Source organism: Epinephelus moara, chromosome 4, assembly GCF_006386435.1.
Source record: "Epinephelus moara isolate mb chromosome 4, YSFRI_EMoa_1.0, whole genome shotgun sequence".
NCBI lineage: Eukaryota > Metazoa > Chordata > Actinopteri > Perciformes > Serranidae > Epinephelus > Epinephelus moara.
Genome location: NC_065509.1, coordinates 45,365,087 through 45,381,735, shown reverse-complemented (window position 1 = coordinate 45,381,735; position 16,649 = coordinate 45,365,087).

Sequence of the window (16,649 nt, the reverse complement as noted above, 5' to 3'; positions counted from 1 at the left end):
TAGCAGCTAGCAGAGATTTCCTCTGCTCATATTTCAGCCAGGATAAATCACACACAGTGTGTGGAGGCTTTATTGTCTTCACTATTTATTGTTTCTTATCTGTGAAATTAAAGTAAATCAAAGCTTTGTTTCCACTGAGGGAAATGGTTTCAGCTTACAGAGACAGACAGGAGGTCTGCATCACTGTGACATGTGGTTACATCTCTGGGGAGGTCCACGTCAGGCCACAGTGTAGAAGTATAAATCCTGCTTTAGGGGTGTTTCAGTAAAATTCTCAGAGCAGCAGAAACTGTGACCTCAGTGAGGAGGTGTGGTCGACCCTGTTGATTGGTCGCCCTTTTGGCCTCGTTTGAGCTCATCCCTAATGAGATCGATCACAATCATCTCTGCACCATGTGATCTGTAGTGTTTTAGTCCCTCACTCTCCTCCAGTGTTTGGAGAATATTTCTCCAACCTCTTTGTCTTTCTGGCGTTTTCTCCTCCTCTCAAGAAACTCTTACTCCTCTTAAACTCCTCCTCCCTGCTCCCAACAGTTTTTACTTTAAGGCCTGAGATGCTTGTAAATAACTTTTATCTTTACAGGATCTGTCTGAACTTTAAGACTCTTTTTTTCTAAGAATTTTTTTTATAATTTTATCACCAGGAGCGACTGGTTGTGAATACAGCCCCTGATTGTTATCATGAGTGTCTGGAGTCATCACAGAGAAGAGTCTACAGACACATGAAAGTCTGTCTGTATCTTTCACTTGTTTCAGTCTCACTAGAGGAGAGGACTTGTTCTAAAATCTCACAGACTTTTTCACACCGTCAGAATCAGCTGAATATTCAGCCATGATACTGAAAACCTTTTAGAGAAGAGTAAGACTCACTGTCTTTACTCCAACACAACAGACTGTCACCACCTCTCCTCTCACTAGTGTTCTCCTCCTGCAGCACCTCCCCTCTGGCGAGACTTCAGCATGAGACTTCTCATCAGTGAGACTTGGATACAAAACAGACTGAACAAGGAGAAGGTACAGGGAGGGATCCTTTCATGATGGTGTCAGACACTCAGGGTAACAGTCTGATCCTGTCAGTGAACAGACTCTGACATCACTTCCTGTTTCACTGCTGCAGCCTCTCTGTCAGCACAGTTATTGTTGCTCCCTTCAGACACTGAGACAGAGATATGAAAATAAGGTCCAGGTTAAAAGCAGAGTTCTCCTTTACCCATCCTGAAGTGTGTCAGTGTGTGTCCTTCTTGTTCTTTGGTTGTCAGTGTAAGAGCAGTGCAGAACAAACACCTGAGCGATCACCTGTTGACACACCTGATCTGTGTGTCTGTGCTGTCGATGGAGTTTGATTGTGTAGGTGGTGCTCTGTTTCTTTTTGGTCTGCTCGGCCGTAGCTCGTTAGCTAACAGCTGGTAGCTTCCTGTCCAACAGAAAACAGGCCAATTGTGTGTCGCTCTTCATCCCCATCCTCTTCCTCAGTGTCACCAACCTCAGACTCACTCTTGTTTTGGATCAAGCTTTGTCCACTCTGCGTTTCACCTCGCTATATACATTTTTTTTTCATCAGCACTGTCTGTGATATTTGTAGCTTCCTCTCAGACGCCTGCTGCTCACAGTCTGACACCTGGTCGCTACCTTCTTTTAAAGTCCCGCCCCCATCTGAGCGCTGTGACCAGGAACATCCTGAACATGACAAAATAAGCATACAGTAATAAACTCCAGTCAGGGGGCGGAGCCTCTGCAGATAAACACACCACGATGCTGCTGTCTGAGTCTGTACATCAGTTTTAGGAAATCCCTGTAAGGGTTAACTCCACCTGTCTCTGTTCACGCTGCACTTCACCTGTTGAGTCCAGTCTGATATTATTAAACCTCAAATTTCAACCAGGCCAAACTTTATTTAAACAGTCAGGACCAGATGATTGAAGTGGAAACACACAGATGTTCCTGAAAAGTTGTTTCAATTTTTGAACCTGTCACAGTTTCATACATTGAGCTAATAACTGATCTGATTTCAGGTCTGAACTCAGACAAGTTTCGTCTCCAAGAAAAGCAGAAACCAGAAAAGTACATTTTCTGTCGTGGATCCTCGTTTCCTCTGAGTGTTACACATGTTGTGTATTTGCTGCCAACACTTTCCTCTGGTGACTGAGCCGAGCACGTCTCAGCCTCAGTCTCAGTTTGCTGTTTAACTGAACACCAGGGCTGAGCCAAATACTCATGAAACCAGTTTGTGTAGCAGAAAATGTACTTTATATGAATATTATATGAGTAAAACCTGTCACTATCTGTACTGGTGATGGCTCATGTTTAATCTGTTCCTCTGATCAGCTGCTCTGTAAATACTTTTCTCACTGGTAGTAAATATTGAAACTTCTGATCCATACAAATCAATATAATCTGATTAGCCCTGCCCACTTCAATTGAAACCCCACCCTCTTCTGTCATAAACTCCACCCACTCTGAGAACAGATACAGACACTGATGATGGTGTACTCACTCGTCCCTGTTGAACGATCAAACACCACGTGGACACATGGAGTTGAATCCTGACTTTATATTTTACAGTTACAGACAGGACACAGAGCAAACTTACACTGATCTAAATACTGTCACTTTAAATCGCCACGTCTCTAAAAGACAACGACACAAACTAATGTGTCACATGTAATCAAACTGTTTAAAGTCTGCTACATGATGATGATGATGATGATGATGAAGCTCTTACTAATTACCACGACTCTAACATGTCACAGTAGGATGAAGCCACTAGTCAGAGTTGAGTGTACGAGCAGATGAAACTGAACAACCTTTAGACTGAAATGTTTGTTCTCCCTGCAGGTGTCTGAGCAGCTTTTTGGGTTTTATATAGAATCTTCTTTGTTATTTGTCCAAGTGTTTTTTTGTTTTTGGTTAAAGATGCTGAATTGTGACAGAAAACTTCTTCAGTCTTATGAAAATAAGAACAATTAACTGCGACATTAATCAGTGATGAATAAGATGTAGTTTACAGAAGAGGAGTAACTGAACCCTGACGTCCATCAGATCACAGTCTTCTCCTCACGTTCTCTCAGCGTCATGTTTGTACGGTTGGTTTTATGTTTCTGTTTCTGTGTGAAGCAACAAGGTGAAACCACGGAGTCGATGACAGACTTGCTCTTCATCACAGCTGAGATGCAGATTTCTCCTCCTCAGTTTCAGTCAGCGTCTCTCTCTCTCTCTCTCTCTCTCTCTCCCTCTTCCGCATTTGTTTCTGCCACATCAGTGGGGTTTGTGATGAGACTTGAAGCAGCTCCTCTCATCAAAGATAATGTATTAAAATGATAAAACAGAAACGATCTGACTGAGCTGTGGTTTATTGATGAGTTTAAACCTTCATTAAACTGAAGTGATCCTCAGATAATTCCTCCTCCTGGGTTCATGCAACACTTTATAAACGCTGGAGTTATGTTAAAGAAAGTCTCTCTGCAGATTGTGAAGCGCTGAGTCCATCACCAGCACATCACTGTGGATTAAAGAAAGTATTATCAGGAAAAATACTCCAGTTACAAAGTCAACGTCAGAATGCTGAGTGCTCCATTTTAAAATACATTTATATTTATGGATTGTTTTATACAGGGTGATTGTAGGTCCTTAAAAAGTCTTAAATTCAGTGTAACAACAGTGAGGCCTTAAAAGTCATTAAATAGTCTTAAATTTGAAGTTGTGAGGTTTTAACTGATTTTATCTAATTTCATTTCATTTGAATTTAATTTTGTGAAAATTACTGAAGCCTTTCTGTGTAAAAGTCCAAACCTTTAAAAAACTATAATACTGTGATTTTCCTTCTGACCTGTTGGCAAAATGTAGATCGACTTAACTCAGTCTAATAATCATATTCCATCATGACACTGACCTCTGCACAGGACCACAGATATACTACTGACCTGCGACGCTTTAATAAGTGAAACATGATTTATTCACCAGTCTGTCCTAATTTGGTTAAAATGCACTTTTGAAAAGGTCTTTAAAAGCTTTAACTGTAACTGTCTGACACCTGTAAACAATATTCTCATGTTGCAGCTGTTTGGTAGTTTAATTAATAACATTAACATTAGTTTTGTTTTCATGTTGGCAGCATGTCATTTTAACACATATCGTGGATACAACCAGGTTGTGCATTGTTAACAGACAGTTCAGATTTATTCAAGTGTGGTTGTGTGAGTTATTTATCCACAGTGATGTGTTACATACAGTGGGTGTTAGTCAGCAGTTAAACGTATTTTAGACACCTGGAAAAAGTCCCACACTAAAAAGATCAATGTCTGTTTAAGTGTTCGATATATTGAGAGTATTTTCAGTGCTTTACTTTTCTGTCAGACAGCCTGATCCAACAGGAGAGCTGTTAACATCATCTCTGCTCTCTTCACAGCCAGACTCCATTAATAAAACCAGTGATTTAACACCAGTGAACTCAGGAGCTGCTGGTCTGCTGCTGCCTCCATCAGTTAGTGTGTTTGTGTCACTGTGTGTCTTTGGTGAATCTGAATTAACCCTTTAAACACCAAAGTCACAGTGACAAAAACACACTAACTGATGGAGGCAGCAGCAGACCAGCAGCTCCTGAGTTCACTGGTGTTAAATCACTGCTTTTATTAATGGAGTCTGGCTGTGAAGAGAGAGATATAACGACTTCCGTTTCCTGTTGGATCAGGCTGTCTGACAGAAAGGTGAAGCTGTGACAATAATCTCAATATAAAGGACACCTAAACTGACATTCATTTATTGAGGTGTCTAAAATACATTTTGTTTCTGACCCGTCCTCAGCAGGACATTGTTTAGCTTCATGTCAGACTCCTGCCTGTTTCTCGTAACTGAGGGTGTACTGACCGACACCTGTAACACACTGACTGTGGATAAATACCTCACACAGCCACACTGCAATAACTCTCAACTGTCCCTTTAAGGTAGACACAATATATAAGACACAACATGAGGAAAAGCACAAAAGGTTCCTTTAAAATCAAAGCACACTGGCTCAACCCACAGTGTGTGGTGACATTAAGATCTGACTGTGATGTGACGTCATCGTCCTCTGGAGAACATACACGTGCTCAGTCTGTGTGCGTCATGACTGCACGTCTCATACGGCACGGCTCATATATGTTTTATCTGCTCTTTATGTGTGATGAAGATTTCCTAACGTGTGACCGATCCCCATGAGACTCAGTCGTTCCTTCAGCCTGCGTCAGGTCCTTCTAATGTGTTGTGTGAAGTTATTTTGGATCAAAAACAATTATCATACATTAATATTGTCGATCAGTCACCAGAGGAACAAAAAAAAAAAGATTTTCATTTTGGATCAAACACTGAAAACTATTAAAAAACCCACAGGTTCAGTTTGGGCCTGATCATTAGCGGTGCTGTTAGCATGCTACATGTTAGCTCCATGTTAGCCAAAAATGCATGACAACGGTAACTAAGGGGGCGGGGCCTAGTGGAGGGACGTTTTTCGCGGTTTATTTGGAGTGGTTAAACCCCGCCCACTCCCCCGTTACGCTGCCGTTAGTGAAACACCTGACGTTAGTCTGCCGTTAACATTTCGTATGTTAGCTAACATGCTAACAGTCCCGTCATGTATGTTCAGAGCAAATAACTGTGTCCGGATGATTTTCACCGTCTGAGGACTGAAAACAGTTAAACTGAGGAGTGTCTGTCCTCCAGGACCACCTGTCCACTGAGACACCTGTCCACTGAGGAGGACTGCGTCACTCCCACAAGCTAAGTAGCTGCTGTTAGCTAACATGCTAATGACTGATGAATGTGTGTGTGTTCAGATCAGACTGTTGATGGTTTCTAAACTCTTCTTTGGTCTTTGGTTGTTGTCAGGTGCATTTTGAAGCTTTCCCGCCGTCACACTGACACAAGTCCTTTTATTTGAATGTTCTATTTTAGTTTTTCTGAACATACAGTCTCAAACTGACAGTGTAATAACTAACATTATTGAGACACAGGGTCGTGTTACCCACAGCTGCGTGATCAATGAAACACTAGTGTGGTGAGAACACAGTGAACATGCAGACATAGGTCATATATGTCATATATGGGGTGTCATCATATGGCAGATTCTCCACACAGTGAATAAAATGTTCCACTTCTCACAGTCCAGCAGGTGATGCAGCTCTGACCTCATCACAATACATTTTTTGACAGTTGCCAAAAGGTGAGAAGCCATTTTAACAGTTCTTCAGTAGCGCTTATAATCAGGGCCGTGCACGGACATTTTGCAGCGCAGGCGCTCAGGTGGGGAAAAAAAAGGACATCGGTTTGGGCAAAAAACCCCAAACATAAATAAATACATACAGAAAAACATGTGCACACACAGAGCTCCCTGCTGGAGGTTCCTCTCAGTCAGCACCTCGAGGCCTCAGTATACACACAGTAGTTAGTGCACAGCAATGAGCAGTGACACGTCTGAATCAACACATCTGTACACAAAACTGAAAAAACCTATTCTCTGAATAAATAAAATAATAAACCAACAACCTGCCTTTGTTCAGTTGCAACAATCAGGATAACTCTCTTCTAAATTAACTTTAAATATTCTTAAAGAATCCCAGAGAACAGATGCATGCAGCTCTGTGCTCCTCCTCTGTGCTCTGTACGTACCACAGCCCCACAGACTGCATGTCAGGAGCTGTGTTTCCATCAAAAAGTGACTGGAATCATTGGGAAATGCGCATTAAAAGAAATACGAATCCTGTGTGTTTCCATTAAATGTACAGACTTTGGTGAAAACTACGAACTCGTGCGAGTTTTCCACAGAACCAGAAACAAAACAAGTCTCGCATTCTTCTTCTTCTACGTTTTCTGGCGGTTGGCAACCAGCTTGTAAATGCATTACCGCCTTCCTGACGCGGAGTGTGGATATCACCATGGAGAGAGGTGCGCTACGTCACACTTAATTCGAACATAACTGTTTCCATCCCCCGTTTTGTGAATCAACATTTTTCGAATCAACCGAAACCCGGCTAAAGCGAGCGTATTTCAGTTTGTGCGAATCAGGGGATTTTAATTTGAATTTTGCCGTTTCCATCATAATTTTCTGATGCGATACTTCTAGATGTGCATCTAAACAGGCTGATGGAAACATGGCTACTGTTGTTTCACTGAATTATCACAGATGTGACGTGGGAGACAAAAATATTATTTCAAATATAGTGCTGCATGATTAATCTAACCGCAATCGCGATGTCAGGCTGTGCGATTACATAACCACATAAAAGGCTGCGATTTACGATTTAATGTAAATAAATGTTAACGTGTGTGTCTGTGAACGTGACTGCCTCCTGTAGTGTGTGGAGTTTGTTGACATCACGCCCACAAGCTATCCTGGTGTGTGCAGCACGTATGGTCACGTATGAAGTCGCCACGTCCCGCGGCAACACGACCAATCTGTATCAGCACTTGAGACAGCACAGAGAAAAGTAGGAAGAGTGCATGTGAGAGAAAGACGAGCCGAGTAACGTTAAAGACAAAGAGACAACTGAAAGACACCAGAGCCTCATAAAACAACATCCAAGCACAGTTACGCAAACATCTGTAAGTGTCACAGGGAAATCATGGACTCCATAACAAACTATATAATAAGTTATAACAAATGAAAAATTGAGCAACTTTGCTCGGGCTCGGCCCACTTGACATGCTGCTGTGTTGTGCTATGGCGTGCTGGAATTTGTCATTTACGTGACAACGCCTGAACGCAACGCAGGCTCGCTCCGCTGTGTGTGCAGTGTCGTGCTGCAGCGTGTTTGACTGTGCTCAGTCTGTTGATGGTCATTGACACACTGTCTGTCCATAACAATAACTCTGTCAGGTCAGTGCCCCCTGATATAATGTAGGGGAAACACTGAATCAAGCAACAAGACTCATGATACCATTTATTTATTATATTGTAATCGCAATCGCAAATCGTGATATTGTCCACTCAAATCGCAATCGCACATTTTTATCAAATCGTGCAGCACTATTCAAATGTAGTTTTGATGTGGGAAGGCAGTTCGTCACTTCGTCTGTCTCCTCTCACTCTGGACAGCTGGTGAACCTGAATGTGGGGTTAGACGAGCTGCCTTCAGGGAGTGTTGCTGCCATGAGGAGGGGTACTTGGTCTGTAACGGTGTTTGGGTGGGTGGAGCCTGTCAGGTGGCGTCCACATGACCATCAGGACCAAAGGGTTATCAGCACAACGCTGGATTGTGACGAGGTGATGAGTGTTATTTATTTCACCTGTCGATGAGTTTAATGTGTTGGCTGATCAGTGATCATTTAATGTGACTCATCATCATCATCATCATCAGTTCTCACGTCACATGTCATGACATCATGTTTTTATTTTCTGAACTCATGCAGCAAAATGTCAAGATGAGACTCTCTGTGATGTTGTGTCTGTTTTTAACCACAAGATGGAGACAGAGGACTGATTATCATCTTGTGTGTGTGTGTGTGTGTGTGTGTGTGTGAGGAAACCTCCACCTGAGACTGATGACATGTTAGTCACAGCTCAGAGAGGAGACGTGTTCAAACCAGGCCTGTGACCATCATTTCATTATTGATTATTATTCATTAGAGAACACTGTGCTGCAAACTGCTTCAGTTACTCTTCATATTTATATTTGCTTCATCTCTGAACACACAATCTGAGGAGGTGACTGTGAAGCTCCAGAGTGTCAGATTATAATCTCTCTCACACATATACAGATAGTTATTAGGGATGCATGATATTGGATTTTTTGCTAATATCTGATGTGCTTATATATACCAACCTTTTTGGCCGATAGCTGACATCAATATATCATCTTTTTCCCTCCTGATGTCAGTGATCATCATCAAGTCTCTGTTGTAGATGAATTAACATCATATTAAACATACAGACTGTGATGGTGACGGAGACATGACACACTGTTCAGTGTCTGTAATATTCTGTCATTGTGATAAATAAGAAATAACATGTTGGCTGATATCAGCTGATCGTAATGACATGCTGACGTTATCGTGCATCCCTAATATCTATAAAGGAAGACTCCTCTGAGCAGCTGTACACACAGTTTCAGCTGAGATGATGATGAGGAGACTAAATTTAAGCTGAAAGACAGAAAACAGTGTTTTTAGGTTGTTTAGCAAATGTTATTATTTTCACTGCACAGCGTTCTGTCAGATATCAGTCAGAGGCACATTTATACATTTAATTTTAAATAATTAATGAGTGATGCATCATTATTTTTATTTGCATTCATCTCTGTGGGTAATAGTTTCTTATCCTGTGGAGCTCTCTGTAAAGTCAGTTTGAACACGAGCGCTCTGAATGAATCATCGATTGTCTTCCTGATGTTTAATTATCATAATGATGGAGATTTTACCACCGTGATGGTTTTGCAGAAATGTAATTAATTAGTGGGATGGACGCTACAAATCACCACAGCTGTGCTCACATCCAGCTGCCCCAGCACTGCTGGAGACTCGCCAGTGCTCTTCTTCTTTATCTTATTGCTCATTGTTTAATGAGCAGTGGAGGGACACAGGTATCAATATGCTAACGAATGTTTAAAGGTGTTTCTACGTCCATCTGTGGCGATCTGAGGGAATGGAAATGAGGCTCGTGCGCTCATGGCTTAATGAAAGAAAATTATAAAACAGAGTCAGACTAACGCTCGTCTTTATAAATCTGATGAAAACATCAAGTCTGCACATTTCTGCCTTTGTGCATACGCACAGTTTCAGTCCTGAGTTTTATGCACCTGTTTGTTTCTGAGAGGAAGAGACTCTGAGGATAATTCAGCTCCTCAACAATCAACACTGAAGGAATTCTAACCAGGAGAAGTTTCAACTGGTTGTAATCTGTAATCTGTAATCCTCACTGATACACGTCACTGAATCCTCCTGAATCAGTCAGCAGCATTTGGCAGGAAGTTCATCAAAACAAAGATGGAGGTGTTGTGAAAGAACGTGGGGGCGGAGTCACATACTGGGTTCACGTGTTTGTAGCATGTAACAAAAGCCTTGGTTTCAGCAGCGCTGTATGGACGCAGATCTTTGAACAGGAAGTAGGTGATGGACTGTGTTATTTTCTGATGGTAGTTGTGTCGAGCTCAGCGTGTCCAGTGTTGGGAGATGTTTAGCGTTAGCTTGGCCGTCAGCAGCTAATGCTATGTCTGGATGGTGGCCTGTGAGGTCAGCCCTCATGTTCGAAGTACTACAGAGTATTTTATTCTCATATGTCACTGCTGTAAATCACATGTGTCATATCCAAGTCCTCCTTCTGTGGTAAACATCCAAAATGTGTCCAGACGTTTGATTTAAACGCAGACGGCACATTTCTGATTTCTTTAGTCGACTGAAAAGCAACTGATTTTATTCTTCTAGGACCAAAAGTTGGATTAAAATATGGATTTGTAAAAATGAATAATGTCTATAATAAAAGATCGATACTTCCGAGTATTGATTCAATATCACCACTCTAAATATCAGGACAATATGCTGCAGCGGTTTCCTCCAACAGTATTGACACTGACGGTATCCTTACAGTGAAGAACATTCTCAGTGACAGCAACTGGCACAAGATGATCTGAGACGTATCGGGAAACAAGTATTTAGGAACTCTCTGGAGGCACGAGGCTCAGTTTGCCTCCACTCTGAGGGATCGGTCTTTTAACAGAGTTTGTTTAAGTGCAGGTGGTTAATAATTTAGGAAAGGACTCTTAAGATATATGTCCCCATCGTCCCTGAGGACAGCACTTATTCTTTTCTGAGGTGAGACACTGATAATCTGTACCACACTGTTACTGTGGGTGGACAGTCTGTAATCAGTTTCAACAGGATGCAGTTACGAGCAAGAAGAAAAGTTTGTCCAGCAATTTATTCTGATTATTGTAGAGTGTTGCTTCTTCTGAGGGCAGGAAGAATAGCTCTGTGTCCTGTCTTATTGTCGTCCTTAAGATCCCACACAGCTCAATGTGACACGAGTATCTGGGGATCAGACTGTACTCACCAAAGGTCTGTTTCAGCAGATGGGACCGATAGTTTGAGAGACCCTGTGGAGGGTAACAGGAGCTATACGGAGCCTGTGTTATATTTATATTGGAGTTCTGTGAGCCTGTTGCAAGTGAAGGTTGATGGCACAAGACGTACGGCCTCCTGCCTGTCTTCACTGTATTCATTATCCCAGTCTGCCTCACAGTTACATGACAATGTGGTTGTGTCACATTGTCATGAGAGTAAAATATTGAAAATGGATATTACACAATCAGCTCAGGGACAAACTCTCCTGTCTCTCTGTAGATGGAGGTGTCCTTCATCGCCAGGTTTTAAAGGCCAGTTAATAAAAGGCCTTGATCGTAAATATATGAACAAGTGATTTTTAGGGAGATAAGATTTGTCTTGACATGATGAAAGGACCTCAGGACGTTATCCTTGAACATTTCCCCTGTCACATGAACATTTCCCCTGTCACATGAACACTTCCCCTGTCGCATGAACACGTTTGTCACGCTACGATTTGAATAAAGAGTCTCAGAGTAGAAGTTCCTGATGATTAAAGATGGAGGACAGGATGGATGTGACGCCTCGTCTGTCCTCTGGAGAACAGTGAAGAGCTCAGTCTGCTGTGCGTCGTGTCTTCAGATGTGAATATTTTCATGTTATATGTTCAGACTTCTCATGTCCTCCTCTCTGTCTCACGTGGTGTCAGAGCTGTCAGTGTGTCACAGTCTGCTGCTGCTGCTCACGGTGCGTTCAGGTTTCCTCGTTAAGTCATAAAGTCAGGAAGTACCAGGTCGTATTTACTCGCCTTCAGGTGATTGTCAGTCACTGATAAATCCATGACATGAACTCCACTGATGGCACAAACGTCCCTGATGGCACAAACGTCCCTGATGGCACGAACGTCACTGATGGCATGAACGTCCCTGATAGCACAAACGTCCCTGATGGCACGAACGTCCCTGATGGCACGAATGTCCCTGATGGCACGAACATCCCTGATGGCATAAACGTCCCTGATGGCACAAACGTCACTGATGGCACAAACGTCCCTGATGGCACGAACGTCCCTGATGGCACGAACGTCACTGATGGCACAAACGTCCCTGATGGCACAAACGTCCCTGATGGCACGAATGTCCCTGATGGCACAAACGTCACTGATGGCACGAACGTCCCTGATGGCACGAACGTCACTGATGACACGAACGTCCCTGATGGCACGAACGTCCCTGATGGCACGAACGTCCCTGATGGCACAAACGTCACTGATGGCACGAACGTCTCTGATGGCACGAACGTCCCTGATGGCACAAACGTCCCTGATGGCACAAACGTCACTGATGGCATGAACGTCCCTTATGGCACAAACGTCCCTGATGGCACGAACGTCCCTGATGGCACGAAGGTCCCTGTGAGCAGCCTGGACATGTTATTTTTGGCCTGTAATGACGGGACAGTCTGAAGTGCTCTCAGCTCTGACAGGAGCAAAGTCACACCTTACCCAACACTCATGGACCCGCCTACTGCAGTGATGACCACCTGAATGTTGAGGAGACTGAGGACAGAGAAGGAGGTGGTCATCCTGAGGTGGAGAGTGAGAGAGAGGAGGAAGATGAAGAGGAGGAGGGAGCCACCACCCAAAAGCTTCTCACAGCCACACCGACTGTCCCTGTTCTGTTTAAAGTAAAGTGTAGATCAGAGTCAGAGCTCTGCACACAGGAAGTGTCATTAATGAATATAGTTTATTACCTGCAGGGAAAGTGTCCTCACTGTGACATCACTGATCTGTGTCCCTGTCCTCTGTAAACACTCTCAGGATTGGCTCTTTGACACTGGACATAAATGATGATCTGCATCTGGTCTGACCTCGTTTCCAACATCATCATCATCATCATCATCATCATCATCATCATCACAGTCGTCCTCAGGATCATTCACAGGTGTGCAGAGTGTTTCCTGTGAGCAGTCACAGAGTCTTCCTGTAGTCTTCCTCCTGAACAGTGACGACTGTGTGACCTTTAGAAAATGGACATGTGAACAAACACTTCAGAGGATGAAGCAGCTGAATCCTTGAAGACGGACGACGACTGTGTGCTGATAAAATAACAGGAAGTGGTTGTTCGTGTCTCTGATGAAGGTTAAGACCTGATTTCTTTCCTCAGCAGCTCTGAATGATTTTTACTGTGTGTGTGCGTGCGTGCGTGCGTGTGTGTGTGTGTGTATTCTGATCTCAATGTTCTGTAATGACAGTGGTGTGTGTGTGCGTCCCCTCTGGCTGGTGGTGGCTCAGTTTCATAGAGAGCGTCCTGAGTCGTCGCCCTGCTGACTGTGTGTTGCTGAAACAAACCGTCACATGGGGGCTTCATGCTGCTGCTGCTCTGTTTTGTACATTTTACATTTAACCTTCTGTTGTGTGTTGATATGATCCTGTATTTTACTGTCTGGATTTCTTTACCTGAAGTCTTCCTCTCGGTTTCCTGTTCTCAGTTCAGTTTGTTTTTCAGCAGAATGAAGCATAAACTGTCACTGCGATGTGTGTGTGTTCAGTGATTCTGAATTGGTGACTCTAATCTTGAAACTGTGCTGATTGTATAGATCTTCTGTGTGTGAAGCATCCATATTTTCACTGACATGGATGGAGACTGTCAGAGACACTGGACTGGTGGGCGGAGTCATACAACCACAGGGTGGACTGGTGGGCGGAGTCATAACCACAGGGTGGACTGGTGGGCGGGGTCATAACCACAGGGTGGACTGGTGGGCGGAGTCATAACCACAGGGTGGACTGGTGGGCGGAGTCATAACCACAGGGTGGGGATTCTAGTTTTTTTAAAAAGTGATATTTGTTGGTGGAGAGTTGACAGAGTGTAAAACGTCACTTTATTATTCTGCACAGTTAGTTTGACAAACATGAATGCCTTCGAGCTGAACGACGACTACAGTGAACTTCCTCTGTCTCTGAATTTGTGCAGTGTGTGTGTGTGTGTGTGTGTGTGTGTGTGCGTGTGTGTGTGTGTGTGTGTGCAGAGCAGTGCTGGCGGCATATTAAGCCAGATTTAAAAGGTGTTTCATTAGAAGACATCCATGGCTGCTCCCATTGTCGTCTCCCTGCTGGCTCATTGAGTCGCAGGATGAATTCATAGAAAGCATCTTAATGTGTGTGTTACTGTACACGGAGCTGCTGGTGTGTGTGTGTGTGTGTGTGTGTGTGTGTGTGTGTGTGTGTGTGTGCGCTTTACGAGGCCACTGTGGGCGATGAGCCACGTTGCTTCATGGTAATATTGGATTTTTCCAGGATTTATAGCCTCAGTGTGATGAAACACAGGACTGTATTTATCAGAGTGAGACACAGACTCAGCTGCATCTGCACCACGTTTAAACTCACTTCATAATAATATATAATCATAACATATTGATGTCACAATATGGACAGTGACATTAGATTTGATCCAATTTACCTTCTTCCACCTTCTGCTCATCAGAAACAGGCACAAAGCTTCACTGTGGTGCCGACGCTCAGAACACATTTACATTTAAAGTGACATATTTAGTTTTTATTATGTCTCCACGCAGCCAGGCGCGTTTTCAGGTTGTACGTCCATCGGTCGGTCTGTCTGTATGTGCAACCACTTCATTCTCGTGAACATAATAGCTTAAGACCATCTTGAGAGGATTTTTTTTAAAAAGTGGCACAAACGTCCAATCAGACTCAATGATAAACTAGTTAGATTTTTGGGGTTAAAGGTCAAGGTCACGTTGTCTTTGTATCCATCTCATTCTCATTAACACAATATCTCAAGAATGCCTAAAGGGATGTTTGAAATTTCCTGGCACAAACGTCCATTTAGACTCAATGATGAACTGATTAGAATTTGGTGGTCAGAGGTCATTGTGACCTTACCTTACATTTATTTAACGTCACGTGTGCTGGCATGAATCAATAGGATGATTATTCTGAGCTGCAGGTCGTTGTCTGAGCACATCGCACCAGAAGGGAAACTGTAGCATGAACTGAAGCGAACACATCAGCCAGGTCAGGATGGGTTAAACATCTCAGTAGCTGTAATGTAGACTCAGTTCCTACAGGTGCTTTACCTGACAGTGGGTCGATTGTTTTGGTGCTGTCTAAACTCAGCTCAGGTGTGTTTGTGTTCCAGAGGTGGGATTTGATTTGTTTAATTAGTTATAATTTGTCAGAGTTTATTGGAGCCGCTCAGATCAGCTGCTGTGTGTCTGAGACTCAGCACACTGAAACCTGTCGGCATCACAGGGTGTGTGAATGTTTGCTTTGTTCACAGAGGATTACTTTCCTCAAGTCTCCGCAAGTGGAGTTTGGCAGCAGATCGTCGTCAGTGACAGAATGAGAGGAAGGAAAGTGAGACTGTATCGCACTGAGCAGCTCCTCATGTCACAGTGTGTGAAGCTCAGTCTGTTTATAAAAAGGTAACATGACAGGATGAATGGTGTCGTTTCATAGAGATAACGTTGTAATAATGGAGTGATGAATGTGTGACTCCATCTGTGTCTCTGCTGCTGATAAACGGCGCTCTGATGGTGGATGTGTCGGTCCTGGTTCTGTGTTCAGTCACACTGACAGGAGCTGTCGAGGACTGAAGCTTGGGTCGTGATCTGCATTTAAACTGTCGACATAACTCCTCCTCAGATTAACTTTTTTATTACCTAGCTGGTGGGAACCAGAGGAGGAGGAGGAGGAAGCTGTGTGGGCGGCTTCATGTGTAGCTGTGTGTTTGACTGAAGACTAATGTGACCTGTTTTTAAATGAAAACACATTTAGTTTTTTGTTCGCACATTATTTCGTTTTTTTGCTCGACAGTTTAGGACGTCTCTGATATTTGAATCACATCACACGGTGCTGCCAGCGGAGACGATCAAATCATTCTTTCCACTCAGTCTAAATCCTTCATCACTGAGGATCTACCTCTGTTTACTGAAATAAAACATTCTATTTGTTCTTCATACACGTGCAGCAGGTGGTCGTAGAGTCGTTGGCTCAGTGTGAGCTGTGATAAACTCAGTGTGGGAGAACGATCATCATCTCTGACATAGAGCGACTTTATTTTCTCCTCTCTGGACTTTTTTACTTGATTTATGGTTTGAGTGAGTCTTAAAGATGCAAATGGTCACTTTCCAAATCATTTATGGCTCCATAATCATAAAGTTTAACATGTGAGATATATTCTGCTGCAGTCCATACATCACCTGACATCATTACTCCCTGCGCTGACCTTCACTCTCAAACTCTGAGGGAAATGTTTCTGTCAGAGCTACGGTCAAAACTCTCCTCATCAGGTTTATCACAGCTCAGATGTGACTCATAAACTGTTCATATTCAGACCACCATAAATTAAACAACAGGAAAGTAACAAGTAGTGTAACTAATTACTCATGAAATGTCAGTATTAATATCACAGTTACTCCAAAACCAAACAACTTGTTACGTTACTGTTGTTATCACGTCACTGCTGACTGAAACACAACATCACATCAGTTGAGTCATTTTTGTAATCGTCTCACTGCTCAGGCTCGTCACAGAGCAGCAGATAGTTGATAGTGCATCACTCCAACAACCACAGACTTTCACTTTTTTTTCCGTAACCACGTGCTTTTGTTATTGCAGG